We start from the raw sequence: 16,012 nt of genomic DNA, 5'->3' as shown, positions 1-16,012 counted from the left end.
CGGGAAACCAGTGCAGGATTTCAGGCAAGAAACAACATATCCGATTTGTATTTTGTAAAGCTCCCAGGGGCAGTGAGAATGAATTTCAGGGGAGCGAAAGTGGAGGGATCATTGTAATATTGTTGCAGGCAGGCTGCTGGGGTCTTGGAGGGGCCCCCCAAACAGCTACGCCTCTTTCTGGCCTGAGTCCTGACTCATTTAACAATAAACAGTGGAGCAGCAGATGGAGGCTAAACTATTATCCTCAACGTTGGTAACGCCAGGTATAAGAGCCTAGACGGCTTCCCAATACTGACCCCTCGCCCGGATCAGTGCCCCAGCCCCAAGGAGAGGAAGAGCCTGCGGCCAGCATCCCTGCCGGCAGCGCGCGCGCCCAAGAGGAAGAAAGCAGAGCTGAAGAACACGCCCAGTCCATGCTTCCCGGAACTGCCCATCAGCCAGTGCTGCGGGCCAGGGCGTCGAGGGCGGAGAGAGGCACGGAGACTCCTCAACGCGGAAGGACACATCGGCTGCACAGGCAAGGCTTCCTGCCAACCCAGGGGAGAGGCGATGGAGGGTGAGGGCGAGGTGTTGGTGACAGAAATGGAGAGCACCTCAGGAGGACATCCGATCACGTGTGGACTCAAAGACTTATTGCCAGACCACGTGCTGGCCAGGCCAGGCCCCTGCCCCTGCGGAGCCTGCAGCGTCTGCATCCCCCGGGAGATGGTTATTCATGAAAACGTTGGCAGTCATCAGAGTCCTTCCCCGCGCAGACCTCCTCACGCAGGCACGAAGCTCACCCAGACCTCTTCCAGAAGGGGCTCTGGCCTCCTTGTCATAGCTTCTCGGGCGCCTGAGAATAAGACTCTGTACTGTGTGCTTTTTATGTTTCTCTTTTACAAGTTAAACAACTTACAACTCCTCTGTAACCTTGGCTCATTTCTGCTTCTGATTTGCTGCAGTTTTACTTCATTGCTCTTAAAATTCAGAGAGCAAAGCACGCTGCGGAGGCCTGTCACCGAGACTGACCTCCGCTGTGTGTGCTCAGCCCCTACGGCTCCCTGGTGACCCCGTGTCGCCCCCTGTCCCTTCTGGCCGGCGCGCGCTCCCTCTGTCAATACCGGCGCGGAGACCCAGTAATCCCCGAGGTTTTGTCGGCTGTGCTGTCTCCCACCTGGATGTGCATAAAATAGCTTGTATTCAGTCCTTAAAAGCATGTTATCCATGTTATTACGGAAAGACACCTTATCATTCATCAAACGTCCGTCTAACTTAACAAGGTTGCCTGGACTTCTCTTCCCGTCTTCCGAACTTGGCCAATTTGGAGACATTTGCAGGAGCCCGAGGAAGGGGCCTCAGGTCCTCACTGCCTCCTCCAGCCTCATGGAGGGCCCTGGATGGCAGTTCTCTGGGTCCTCAGGGGAGCAACGGCCAGCCGGCGCCCTTCCCTCTGCTCTGCTCTGCTTTGGGCCAGTGTTTCCCAAGCTGGAGGTTCCGGGGACATTTCCAGAGCACCACGCACTATGATGAGTGAACACTTCTCAGAAGTGGGCTGTGAGGTAAAGGCCAACTCCAAGGTCACCTGCCCTGTCACCCAGGCTCTCAGCCCATTGGTTGCCTCACGGATCTCTAAATCCTGCACACTCACTTGAGTGCCGTGGGAATTCAAGGCCACCTGGGGCCCTTCCGCCCGCTTTCAACCTATTTCCGTACTCCTTCCAGTCCAGGTTCTTTCTTCCTCAACCGCGTGTCCCAGGTGCCACCCTCTGGACCGGCTCTGTCCAGTACAACTTTCTGTGATGCTGGAAGTGCTCTGCAGCTGCGACGCTCAGAATGGCAACCACAAGCCGCCCTTGCAATACGGCGACTGAGGCTGAAGAGCTGAATGTTTCATTTTATTTAATTTCAGTCGCCTTATCAGTGGCTACTGATAGCCATTGATCAACTGGTCTACCAACTAGAAGGCCGTTGAGAAGATGGACTCGTGCTCACCATCTAGCATGTGGCCCGGCAAGCAGCGGGGGCCGAGGACGGAAGGAAGAGTGCAGGAAGGAAGGCGCGCCGTTCAGCGAGCACGTGGACGCAGCCCTCTCTGACGCTGCTCCTCTGCCCTGCTTCTCGCCCCGGGGCCGCCCCTCCCCTTCCCCTCCCCTCCCCTTCCCCTCCCCTCCCCCTCCCTCTCCCCTCCCCCTCCCTCTCCCCTCCCCTTCCCTCTCCCCCCTCCCCTCCCCTCTCCCCTCCCCTCCCCTCCCCCCTCCCCTCCCCTCCCCTTCCCCTCCCCTCCCCCTCCCTCTCCCCTCCCCCTCCCTCTCCCCCTCCCCTCCCCTCCCCCTCCCCCATCTCCCTCCATGCCCTCCTCGATCCTTGCGGACAGTGGCCCTTAGACGCTTCTCTCTTCCTCTCCGGAGGCTGTGGGAAAGCTCTGCTGTGGGTAGAACCGAGCCCCCGGCCCATTTACATGTTGAACTCCTAACCCCCAGGACCTCAGAATGTGATCTGATTTGGAAATAGGGTCATTACAGATAGAATTAGTTAAGCTGAGATACGGTCAGACCGGGGGGAGGGTGGGCCCCTAATCCAGTGTGGCTGCTGTCCTTATAAAAGGGGGAATTTTAAACAGAGGCGCACGGGGAGAAAGCCTTGTGAAGATGAAGGCGGAGCCTGGGGTGACGCCTCCCCAAGCCGCGGAACAGCCCAGATGGCCAGCAAACCACCCGCAGCTGGGGGAATGGGCAACCCAACCCACTGACACCTGTGAGCCAATAAGCTCCTGTCGTTTAACCTCCACCCTCCCCTCACCCCACTGCCATCTGCGGCATTTGTTATGGCACCTAGGAAACTGAGAGATATTCCCACTCACATCGGGGCAGAGAAAGAAAGCTCACGTGTCCTCTAGTAGCCCTTTAGATTGAAGGGTCTAGGTTGAGCTGGCGTGTTTTCCAGGATTCTCTGATTTCCTTATAAATACACATGGTTCTAACTTTGCAAGCTCCCTATTCCATTATTGTTTTAGAGCAGAGAACACAGATACACTATTAATAATCATTATCAAAAGTATGAGCAAATCCCTATTCCAGGATGCCAGGGACTCACAGAGCATATTAAAACGCCGCAGCCCTTATTTTCTGGGACACTGAGTCCAAGGCCAGCATGTTGATAGTACGGTGCCGTTTATTTTAATTTGCTAACCCATGCAAGGAATTATTGAGCACCTACTCTGCGTAGTGTGCTGTGAGATGGTTAGTCATAGCCTTGAAAACCAGCAAAGAGAACGGCGTAAAAGGAAGCTTGACGTACTGTTTTATTTCAGGACCTGCCTGTCTCCCAGGGGGCCCTGGGTAAAGGGCCAGGTGCACGCACAGTGACTAAGCATCGGAGGCGAGAGGTGGCAGAGCCTGCCAGCCATCCCGCTTCCCCACGCCTGGCGCACTCCTCCCACAGCCCTGTGGCTGCGGCCACCTCAGGACACTGCAGGTGGCCCACCTCCGCTGGCTAATGCTGAGAAGTCAGGCTGCTCTCCTGCAGCTCGGAAGCCAAAAGAAGAGAAATGCATCTTTCGGGCTAAAAGGACGCCCCCTCCCTAGGCCCTGTGCCAGCGACAGCGTTCTGGCAGAGCGTGGCCCTGACTGCCACACGCCGGCAAGCACGGCCACCGGGAGTCGGGGACTTCTCGCCACTCCCTCGTCCAAAAGGCAGCTGCTCTAGCAAACCCGAGTTAAGGCAGGTGGTGGCTGCGCGCCAGCTGGCAGCCCTTATAAGGCAACAGGCAGACGCCACTGCCGCTGCTGTGCCCTCGAGGCCTTCCATTCAAATACGCAGCTTTCCAGGCATCCTCCCGGCCCCTCCCTCCGACCTGCAGGCGGCCCCGTGCGCACCTGTGTCCTTGACCGAGGGCGCGGGCGACGGCCACCCGGTCAACTCGCTCCCTGCGTCCTCGGCAAGGCCTCGGTTCTCCTGTCCTTTTGGTGAGGACCACCACCTGTGGGATTTTCACTTATCTCTGTGAAGTGAAAAGAAAAAAAAAAAAAGTAAAGCAAGGCGTATTTAAAAGGAAAGCCAAAAAGCTTAAGCTCCTCTTGGGAAAGCAGTCTCCTCCTGGGACTGGCTTTGCTGTGCAAAGAAAAGCAAAGGCAAGAACAGGAGCTCCAGGCTGCAGCCGCCCCCTGACGGGCAGGTGGCCGGCTGGGCAGGGCCGGGCCCCCTCTTCACAGGCGCGCCTGGTGACTCTATTAGTCAGGGCCCGAGGGGCGAGCGGGGCAGTGTGGCCACTGTCGCCGCCGCGGGCCCCCGACGCCGGGCTGGAGCCAGTCTCAGGCAGACCGTGGGGTTTCGTTGGACTGACACTCTGCCTTTCTGAAATGGAGATAATTCCACTTTGCACTTCTGCATCTCTAGAGGCTTAATTAATTGACAGCGATTAAATGCTTTGAAATCAAAAACTGCTAGAACAGATAGCACGTCTCATGAAGAGAGGTCACGGCTCCGGCCTTCCTGCTGAGATGCCGGAATCATAATTCAATACCAGTCACTAGTTTTAGTGTGTGGCCTCGATATTTCCGTCTCTGTGCGCTGCAGGCAGTGGACTGAAAGGGCCTTATTACTGCCTGCTCTTTGTCGGATGGATGGACCGTCGTATTCCTCCGTGTTCCCGCTCTAGCTGCCGAGCCCCTGCCCATGCTGGTTCCTGGGCCCGCAGAGCCCTTCCCTACTCTCACACGTCCCTCCCCTTCTCTTGTGGTCTCTCGGGCCCGCCCCTCCAGCCTCAGAGGACACATCTCCCTGGGAAGCCCGCCTGGGCCCCCGGGCACACCCGCCACCCCCCTGAGCTGGGCTCTCCCCTCTGGGCTCCCTGTCTCTTTCACGATCCTGCCTTTGTCCCCTTTTGCTGCTTCTGCAGACGGAGCAGGAACTGTGGCTTGGCTGTCCCTGTCAGCTGGCACGGTATTGGCATGTGGTAGGTTCTCAGGGACTCTCTGGTGACTGGAGAACTGAAAAGTGCTGGCGGCGTGACTGATATCAAGAGGTTAATCAAAGAGGGAATAAGCCCCTTTCGTTATTTCATGAGTCTTCAGGGAAACCAAAGCCCACACAGATTTCGGGGAATCCACTTCCAGGTTCTCAACTTCCTGAAACTGATCCATCCATTTCATGATGTACGGAAGTCAAATCGTTATGCTGGACACCTTAAACTTATACAGTGCTGGGTGTCCATTATATCTCAATGAAACTGGAGGGGAAAAAAAAAGAAAACATTCCTGTCACTCATCCGGAATCGCTCTGGAGTGTCAACATCTCTAGGACACCAAGAAAGGGACAATGCCAGAATGCACTATTCCTGAGGACGCCCTGAGGGCGAGGCAAGGAGATCTCTAGACGCTTTGACGGGAGCAGTTCACCTGTACAAGGAACCCAGGCAGCGCCCCATCCCTCTGCCTGCATCCGTCTCCGCATCCCTCCACCTGCATCCGTCTCTGCCCACCGGCTGCCTCTCTCCAGCTGAGGCCAAGATTCAAATGCAGAACTGAGGTGGTCGTCATGGGGACTGATACATCTTCTACCAAATGATGTCTGATTTCGCTGATTGATGTGAGAGCAAAGACTGGCTTTGTCATTTTGGTTTCATGAATTGGATGAACTAAAATCTGCTGCTCCAAGATTTTAATACAATATGTGTCTAAAGCAGGTAGACAATAAAAAATACGCAGGAAAATAAATCTTTTAAAATGATTTAAACATATAATTAAAAATTTGAGCTGTTCACCTAAAAATGTGTGAAGAGATACACACTGTTTCAAAATTGTTTTAGGGGCTAAACAGGCAAAGAAGCAAAAAGGTAGGGGCCACTACAGGTGATTCACAGGCGAGGGGCACAAGAGGACAGGAGGACCCCAGACTCCAGAGGCGGGAAAACCCTAGAATCCAGAGGAGGGTGGACCTCCAGCCTCCAGAGATGGAAGGACCTCAGACTTAGGAAAGAGAAGAGAGAAGTAAAACGCAGGGCAGAATCCACATCCTTGTCTTTTTCAGCATCTAATAGTGACTCATGGCCTCCCACATTCTAGAAGCTTCCTCCATCTTCAAGACAAGCTGAAGAGCATCTTCTCTCCTCTGAACTCCCACCTCCCTTTTATAAGGACTCGATTCCATCAGGTGCTCCTGGATGACGCAGGGTAATCTCCCCATCTCAAGATCCTTAACGTAGCCATATCTGTCAAGTTCATTTTGCCGTGTAAGCTAACATATTCACAGCCTCTGAGGATGAGAACGTGGACATTTGGGGGGGACCACCATTCAGCCTAATACATGGGGCATGTTGTATATGTCGAGTGCCGGGCGAAAAGAAACAAAACGGGCTCAGGGTGCTGTGGCCGGATGGGAGTGGGTTTGCTCTTTATATGGGGAAGTCAGGGACACCCTCATAGTAAGGTGACTTTTGAGCACAGACTTTACCTGCCTTGGTATTCCTGTGGCGGTCCTGGCAAAAATATTCATCTTCCAAGAACGAGTTCAAGCTCCCCTCCGGTGGAAAACCTGGTGCCGTCCACCGCCTCCCCTGATGAGCTGGTGTGGCCAAGCGAGTTTCCACACGTCCCACTAGGGTAATGCTTGGCATCCTATGCAATCTTTGCTTTTCTTTTCTTTTTTTGCTTATGAAGGGCTTTCCTTATCGGCTTATGCGCTTCTTGAGGGCAGGGACAATGTATTGTGACACCCCCAACCCTGCCCAGCACAGTGCCAGGCACCGATGTCCAGCCAATACTTGCTAACTGGGCTTGGAATCAAACATGAAATCGAATTCTCCTCTCCTGCATAGTAGTTATACGACAATAGGTGAGCTATTAAATCTCCCCACGACTCTTTTCTCATTTGTGAACGAGATGATGATAATAATAATGTCACCTGCTTTCTGGGATTAATTCGGGAATCCAAGGAGGACAAAAGTATGTAAAACTTCTAGCAACTGGCTTATGGGTTTCTATTTTTTTTAATTAATTAATTAACTTTTATGTTTGGCTGTGTTCGGTCCTCGTTGCTGCGTGCAGGCTTTTGTCTAGTTGTGGCGAGCGGGGCCTACTCTTCGCTGCGGTGCACGGGCTTCTCACTGCGGTGGCTTCTCTTGTTGCGGAGCACAGGCTCTAGGTGCGCAGGCTTCAGTAGTTGTGTCACGTGGGCTCAGTAGTTGTGGCTCGAGGGCTGTAGAGCGCAGGCTCAGTAGTTGTGGTGCACGGGCTTAGTTGCTCTGCGGCATGTGGGATCTTCACGGACCAGGGCTCGGACCCGTGTCCCCTGCATTGGCATGCGTATTCTTAACCACTGCGCCACCAGGGAAGCCCTGGGTTTCTATTAAATTATATAAAGTTGTGTTCTGATATTGGGGGTGAAGGGCAGTTAATAGAAAAGTAAATGTTGAAAACTTGTCACTAGTAACAAACTTAGGCTGAGGACCTGAGCTGGGTGCCTACTAAGGTGCAGAGACCACCCACCCGGGCTGAGGTTTCTAGCCTGGGACCAGCAGGAACCTTGCTTGTTTCACTCCTGTTGCATCTCCCCTGGGGCCTAGAACATATACGTTTAGCTCAGCAAAGGTGTGTTGAGCACCTTCTGTGTGCCAGGAGCTGTGCTGGGTGCCAGGGGTACACAGTGACCAGAGAGACCCATTTTTTAGCCTCACAGAGGCAACATGAACTAAATAGAGGAGAAGTGCCCAGACTCTGAGGCCGGTGAGACTCGCAGGGCTGTGCTTTGGGCGGTGTGGGGACATCCGCATTTCCGGCTGTGGTGTAATTTTGAGAGAAGACGGTTCTTTCTTAAGATACCCCTGATTTTCCACGCAGGCTTCTGTTGACAGCAACACAGCTTTACATCTGTGAAATTCACTAATGCACAATTCCGCTCTGATGCATTGTAAGGCATTTTATGACATCCGTGTAACTCTGTTAAAGAATATGCTTACAACTGGGAGGAAAGAACAACAGCCCAGGAGCAGAGCAGTGTGGGCTCTCAGGAAATTTCCATCTTCTCGCTTAGAGCCGTTAACCATCATGCTTGGTGTTTCCCTGACTCTAAGATGCTGTTTCTGAGAAAAATGTGAGTTTCCTGGTGAAATGCCCTCTGTTGGCTCTGAGATGGATGTTGACAGGACGTCAGCTTTCTCTGCCCTCCCAGCAAGATAGGAGGCCTGAGCTTCTGTCCCCTGGAGAAGGTGACAGAGGGAAAGCCTTGTGCTTGCTTGCGTTCGCAGGTCGTCACGTCATTGGCACTTGTTTCGCGGTGGCGAAAGGCCGCTGAGCGCTCCCTGCCCTTCACCACAGAGGTGACTGCAGTCTCCAAGTCCAGGTACCGGTCAAGTGGCCATGGCAACGAACGTGGACACCAGGGGCGCACGGACAGATCCGAGCAGCGGGACGTCCCTGGTCCCGCCCAGAAGGTGCTGGGGGCAACCTCCCTGCCACCTGCCCGACGCTCCTAAGCTCAGATTTGCCCCTTACTTGCCAACCTCTGGCCTCTTACGCGCAGTGTCTGCTTTTCCTGGGATCAGCATCTTTTCTCCCGGTCGCTGCTTAGATTTTTCTTCCTTCCCGTGTGTCCTGGACACTGGCACGGGTTCAAGAATGATGGGAAAGGGTGACATGGCCATGGGGTTTGTGAGGCCCGATCTGGCCTATTTCGAAATGTAAATTTGGTTTTAAGTCATAAAAGAGCTATAAAAACCTTACACTAAATAAGGAAACCTATCCCACTCCGGGGCCTAATCCCAGCCTCGCTCTACCTGGCTCGGCTCCCTCATTATACTTGTTTAATACAGTGTGGTTTCCATTCAGCCTTCTCTCCCTGTTTTTACACTTATTCTTGCTTCACTGACTTCATTATCAGCAGAATTTTGCAACTTTTTTTAACACAGCCATAAATACTATTCAATTCAACAAATGCATACAAATGGTTTCCATTAGAATTTTAATCTACTCTCAAAATGAAAGAAAAGCTTAATATAAATCTTTTTAAATTACCAGAACATAAATGCAGACAGGGACAGCTCCACCTAGACTATGCACAAGGGGTCACATCCCGCTGTCCTCGCTCATAAATTAATTGAGGTCTCTCGCCACCATCACCAAACAGTGCATCCTGGAAAGATCATATCTGTCAAGATTTCAGATTGGTTCCCTCAGACTTTGTAAAAGTCACAGCGTACAATACCTTCATTATGCCCATGAGGATGGCTGTCTCCCCAACTGGAAAGAAATAGGTGTTTTTGTTCTGTTGGACCAAGATTTACAGAAAGCAATTTTCCTCCATGCAGGAGATATGACAAACCTGCTGGAAAACGATGTCATTTCCCAACATCTTTCATTTCACCACCTTCTTTACGGCGAGATGTAGATTCTGTCCCCTGTGCAAAGGGCTGCAGTGACATTTAATGGCTGAGTGATGAAGTTACCGCTGAGTGGCGGGGCTGAGGGGCGCCTCCAGGAGGGGGTCTGCAAATGTCTCAGCAACTGCCAGCCGAGGGAGCGGAAACACGAGCCCCTGCAGCCCCTGGAGCGACTTGAACTTGAGAACTCACATGAGTCCTGACAGCCTTTGGCCAACAGCTGAACTTGCCTCTGTTTCCCTCCCGTTGGCTGAACCCAGGAGCACAGCACACCTGCTCCGTCCTTGAGCAATGGCCACGTCACTCTCAGAGGACGACTGAAGGGCGGAGAGTGGGCTTAGGTTGTTGTGTTTCTTTTTTCTTTTTTCCATTTCCTCATGTCATAACCTAATGCTGTTCTAGCAGAGCTTCTGCATATTAAATTGCCTTTTAGCAACTGGAGAGGGGGTGATGTGATCTGTGGAGAAAAGGCCCCTCATGTAAATGTATGATGGGCTGACACTCTCCCCGGAGGAGAAAGGGCAAGACGAGCCCGGAGACCAGAGGTCAGCAAACCCCGGGAAACGTCAGTCTTTACAGCCACTTCTCTCTCCCAGAGTCAAGAGCCACTGTGCAGGGCCCCTCGCCTGCAGCAGCCCTGTCCCAGGCCTGTCACCGCCTGTTCTCTGGGCCGCGGTGGGCGACAAGGCTGAGGGAGTCTAGGGAGGGGCATACGGAAGGGCTTTGGGCTCTGAGGGCTTCTCTGAGGTTTGGGTACCAGACAGAGAGTGAAGACAAAATTAAATCTCTCCCCTGCCAAGGTGGTGCGCCTGGGCCTCGGGCAGCCAGCCGTGCTTCCCTGCTGGGCAGCCTCTTAGCTGCTCCCGCCAGGCAGGGCTGGTCCGGGCCGCTGGACAGCCTAGTGGGGCATCGTGTTTCTGGGCTAGTGAGGAGTTTGCAAATCTGTCTACAATGATGATCTCTAGCCATGTAAAGTGCCACGATAGCCCCTTTGCTTTACCGAGTGGTGCTGGCTGTTGAAGTGCTTATCTCTTGATTCGTAGCCCGTTTGCTTTCCATTAGCAGTAATCCCAAGCCTGCAAAACTCCAGTTACTAAGTGAAAATAGAAATTCGGCTCTGCCTCGAATTCTCGGGAGCACGGGGTCCAGAGCAAGCCCTGCTCCCTGCACAGTCGTGTTACAGTTGTATGTACGCCAACGAGGGCGGGGTGAGAGGCCCAGGGGTAAGGGGCACTCACGGTGGGGGGCAGCCTGCACTGCGGGGTCCTAGGGAACGGGGCAAGGCAGGGCCGTCCTCCTGAGACAGCCCGAGACCCTCGGGCAGAGAAAACAAGGCATAACCAGGAAGCTGAGCATGTGCTTCCTTGGATCCTTGAGTTGAGAGCAAGGATGGCTGGGGATCAAGGGACTGTAGAGAGGGACAGAGCAGGGAGCGGGGCTAAGTCAGGAGCGCAGCTCAGAAGATCCCCCAAAATGATGAGAAAATTCACGATGTGGCCCCTGTGACCACTCCAGGGGTGGGGCAGCTGTTTTGGTTTTATTTCTCATTGTGGTAAAGCCCGAGTACCGTAAAACTGACCATCTTAATCAGGTCTAAGTGCACAGTTCAGTGGTGTGAAGTGCATCCTCCAGAGTTTTTTCGTCTTGCAAAACTGAGACTCTGTATCCATTAAACGACCTCCCCATCGCCACTGCCCTGGGCTCCTGCTAACCACCCTGCGACTTTCTGTCTCTATGTATTTTTAACTACCGGGGGTAGCTTGTATAAGTGCAATCATGCAGTATTTGCCTTTTTGTTACTGGACTACTTCACTTAGCATAATATCCTCAAGGTTCATCTGTGTTGCAGCAGGTGTCAGGATTTCCTTCCTTTTTAAGGCTGGATAATATTCCATTGCAATGAGACGCCACAGCTTGTTTATCCACCCATCCATCAATGGACTCCTGGGCTGCTTCCACCTCTTGGCTACCGTGACCAGTGCTGCCGTGCACGTGTCTGTGGGTGGTGTTTCGTGAAGGGGTCATTTCTGACATGATAGCAGCACTGGGGCCGGTCCACCTACCCCGTAACCCCATCCGGCTCCTCCTGAAAGGACTGACCACTCTCTATTCTCCTAAGAAGCTGTACCCTCTCCTCAGTGCTGTCCTTGACTTATTTCTCCCCGGGGCTCCTATCCCTTTAAATGTCTCCACTTTTGCCTATTTCAGGCCTTCAAGAATAACTATTTTTTTCTCCATTTTATCCTCAACCTTCAAACTCCTCACTACCCTTAGTCTGTTTCACTATGGAGCCCCACTGCTGAATTTCACCCAGCACTATCCTTTCTAGTTCCAATTTTTTTCTTCCAATTTTGCTTGACTCCAAGATCCTCTTTTAAATATACTAGAAAGGGAAACTCATCTAACTTGTCTCTATTTCACACCTAGGTAGAAAGAGATCCCAGCAGACAAAAAGACCATAGAACGTGAAGGAGATCCTGATACCTAACTGTGGTGATTTTTGTTCCTTTGTTTGGATATCTGTACACCTATCCGCCTCAGAAAACTCATAATTCATTACCGTCATCGTCGTGCAAATGCAAGAAGGGTTTCTCATCCGAGTACGTCCAACCTTATGGTATAAAAAGTAGCAAAGGAAACAGGGTGCATGTGCCCTTTCTCTCTGGCCCTTTTGTACTTTTCTGAGTGGCTTCTCACTCAAATTGTTCATTGTGACCTGGCCACTTTTTTTTAGGGTTTTTTCTTCCAGTTTTGAGATATAATTGACATACAGCACTGTGTAAGTGTAAGGTGTACAGCAGAATTTTGTGACTTACACACAACATGAAATGATGCCCACAATACGTTTAGTGAACATCCATCATCTCCTAGAGATACAACACTAAACAAAAAGAAAAAAATGTTTTTCCTTGTGATGAGAACGCAGGATTTTCTCTCTTAACAACTTTCGTACGCAGTGTACAGCAGCGGTATTAATTCTATTTATCTTATTGTACCATATCATATACATCCCTAGTATTTATTTATCTTATAGCTGGAAGTTTAGATTTTTTTAAATGTCAGATCTTATTTTTAAGAAGTTTTTTTTTTTGGCTGCACTGCACAGCATGTGGGATCTTAGTTCCCCGACCAGGGATGGAACCTGTGTCCCCTGCAGTGGAAGCACGGAGTCTCAACCACTGGACTGCCAGGGAAGCCACTAAAGCAGTTTTAGATGTGCAGAAAAATTGAGAGAGAAGTACAGAGAGTTCCCATATTATCCCTCAATTCTCTCCCCCTAGAAGCCATGCACACAAATTCTCCTGTTATTAATATCTTGCATTAGCGCGGCACGTTTGTCACGACCAATAATCTAATGTTGATATGTGATTATGAACTAAGGCCTATAGTTTGCACTTGGGTTCACTCTTTATGCTGTACATTCTGTGGGTTTGACAGAAGTATCCAGCTTTATCATTAAGAGTAGTTCCACTGCCCTAAAAGTCCACGTGTTCATCCCTCCCTCCCGCCTCACCCCTGGGCACCAGATATTTAAAATCACACTTTGCACCAATTTTCGTGAGATTTTCTACTGAGAGTCTCTGTTTGCCTCACACGTCCTTGTTTAAATCCCAAGAGAGGGAGGGGGTGTCAGTAGGACGGAGTGAACTCTGGTTTTCCTGCTGAGGTTTCTGCGTGAGAGGCCGTACACCAGGCGATGGGAGCCCTGAGCCAACTTGGGAATCCTTTCTTCTGTGTCATTGGGAAAAATTGTTATTGGAAAAGAAGAAGCGAGGTGGGGTTATGTATTCTTCTGACACACCGTTCCAGGAGGATGTAATGCAAGTAAATGTTCAAGGGAAAAATGACTGTATTTAATGCATCAAGTGGTCAGATTTATTTTTTTCTCCATATATGGTTCTCAGTTGTAATAAGCTCTTCCCGGCGCCTTCCCGAGACTGTGTCGAGTCCACGTCCTCCTGGCTTCCTACCCCTGAGCAGAGCTTCTTGACATCCTGGAGGAAGGACGGGTCCTTAAGACGGGGACTCGGGAGCTTGAGCCCCTGGCTCGTCCCGGTGACTGAGGTCGGGTCCCAGTTCTGGCGAGGAGGTCACTGCCCGACAGCCCAGCCCCTTGAGGACAGGGGGCCTGCCTGCCGTGCTCCGGCGGTTCCCCTCTCGCGGTCCTGCCCGGGGGACTGGGGCTCTGTCACCTGCTGACAGTCTCTCCCTGCTGCTCACTTAGACCCCCGCTCCTGGCGCCCCTCCCTGGCTCCTCTGAGCCTCCCACGGTCCCCACCGTGGGCTTGTCCCCTCACTTGCTCACTGCCTCTTGGAAAACCTGTGGCCTTCCCTCCCTCCCATCACCGCCTGCCCCAATTACTGTGCAACTGTGAGTCCGCACTGTGTCTCCAAAGCTGTGGCTGGCCTGTCCCCCCAGCACCTGCCGCACCCCAGCAAAGGATCTGAGTCCAGGGTCTGGAACTGGGCAGTCTGCCTCCGCTGCAGCTGGCCTGACCATGATCAGCCCTACCCCAAGATAGGAAAGCTTCCAAGGATCACGCTGTGGCAGGACTGTAGGGGCGTCATTCACAGAGAACCAGAGGATGGGGCTTCCAGGAGTGACACAACACGACCCCTGCCAGGCTGGGGTAACAGTAACTGGAGGCTGAGGCCACGGGGGAGCAGGTAGTCAGGGTTGGCGTCTCTGAAGAGCAAGGCTTGAGCTGCGTTCAGCGATGGGAAGGGCTGGGGGAGGAAGCTCCCACCCAGGAAGGAAGAATAGCAAACGCGGCAGCCTTGGCCTGGGAAGGAATGTCCAAGAGACAAAACAGAGGCCACAGCAAGGTCAGAGCACCAGGAACAGGGGGTTCGGAGGGAGGCTGGGAACCCAGCGGCGCGTGGGGTCCGCAGAGTCCCGCGTGCCTGCCTTAGCTCAGTGTGACTCGGCCCGGGATCCTGGCGAGGCCTCGGAGTCGGGAAGCCTGCATTTTCATCCCGGTTCTAGCTCTGAGGCTGCAGAAGCCCGGGTAAGTGGACAGTTCAAGAACAGAAGACTGTCAGCTCTGACGTTCTTCAGCAACCGCTGTGCGAGGCTGCGCACCACGGCCGCAGATTCACACGGAGCTCCAAGGCTCCAAGCGCACGGGCACCACGCGGGCATTCCAGGAGCCTCGCATCTTCCCTGCAGGGCCGCTGCCGCCCCCGCCGGAGTGGAAGCCTGCCGACCGCAGCCCGGGGACACTAACAACTCACTCGGCCGGCGAGCAACGGCACGGCCGTGTGCAAGAGAGGACAGGCAGGAGGAGGGAGCCGTCACAGGCAGGGCGCCCGCCCCCCACAGTGAGGCTCTGAAGAGCCCTGGCTGAGCGAGTCTGAACTGAAGCATCATCCCCGCCCCGCGGAGGGACCGCACGAAAGCACGTGGGAAAAGCATCGGCCCGCGGGGACCCAGGCTGCCTGCGCCGGGCCCGGCCGACCTCCCAGCTGGGCCAAAGCGCAGCCAGCGCCCGCGCGCGCCACGTTCACGGGCGCCACCCTCAGGGGCTGAGGCAGCCGATCCGCTACTCGCTCAGACTGGGCTCCCCAGGCAGCAGGGCGGGGGCGGGGGCCGGGCTCTCGGGACCTGCGCGGGCTCCGGGTCCCGCGTCCAGGCTGCAGAGCCCGGAGCTCTGGGCCCCGGCCCGGGCCGCCACCTCCGCGTCCCGCCCAGCCGGCCCTCTACAGCCCGACGGTCGGTGATGGGCAAGGAGCCCCTCGCTGAATCGCATCCGAGCCGCGCACCTGTCGCCCCGGGAGAACGCGCCGCGACGCTTTGAAAGCCAGCCGGGCGCTGTTGCTGTTTGGGGGCAGGCACGTGTCACGGTGCTGCTCTGTACCTCCTGCCCTTTGGAGCCGTCCCTCCCGGGTGGCTGCTTGATCAAGACGTGCCGTGAAGACGGACGTTCACACCCGGCAGCAAAGCGCTGGATTTACCGACAGGTGCGCTTTGGCCGGGCACGTTTCTGAAGCCAGTTTGCACCGTCCTCCCACTTGTCCTGGGTGTGACGTGGGTCACAGGCTGCGGTCAGCCTGTCTCGGTGAGCGTCACCGGGGATGCAGCAGGGAAGGGACAGGACAGGCTGGAGCGGGCTTCGCCCTCCTTAGCTTGTGGTGTTTGCGAGCTGCGTGAACACTCCGCTGTCCTCGCGCGCAGCCCGGCTTCGCTCTGGGAAGTCAGAGCTGCTGGCGGACGTACCGCAATCAGCTTATCATAACTCCGCTCCATTTCTGGCTCGCAAAACACATCAAGGTCACAAAACAGGCAGAGAGCATATGCTCGCAGTATGGAGTTCCTCCTAAACAATACTTTCCCGATTCATTTTATTAAGAAAATTAAATCGTTGATCCATTGCAACTCTCATTAATAGATCTTAATGGTGCTTATTATAAGAATGCTAATTAATCATCGGGTTTTTAAAAACTTCACCAGCCAATGGCTAACAAATTAAATGTAAGTAATTAAGTCTGATATTCCTAGAGAGGGATCGCCGGGGGTGGTGCATTAGAGACCCTGTTCTTATTTTGTTTGGTTTTAAACGAAAGGAGCCCTTGCTGGCTGCTGGCTCGCGCCTCCCTGGCCCCCTTCCAGAAGGCAGCGGGCATCTGCGAAGGCAGCTGACCCGGCGGGGCGGCGAT

This window comes from Grampus griseus (genome assembly GCF_964374135.1).
Source record: "Grampus griseus genome assembly, chromosome: 21".
In the NCBI taxonomy this organism is placed as follows: Eukaryota; Metazoa; Chordata; class Mammalia; order Artiodactyla; family Delphinidae; genus Grampus; species Grampus griseus.
The sequence above is the reverse complement of the archived record's forward strand: the minus strand, read 5'-3'. Positions refer to the sequence as shown.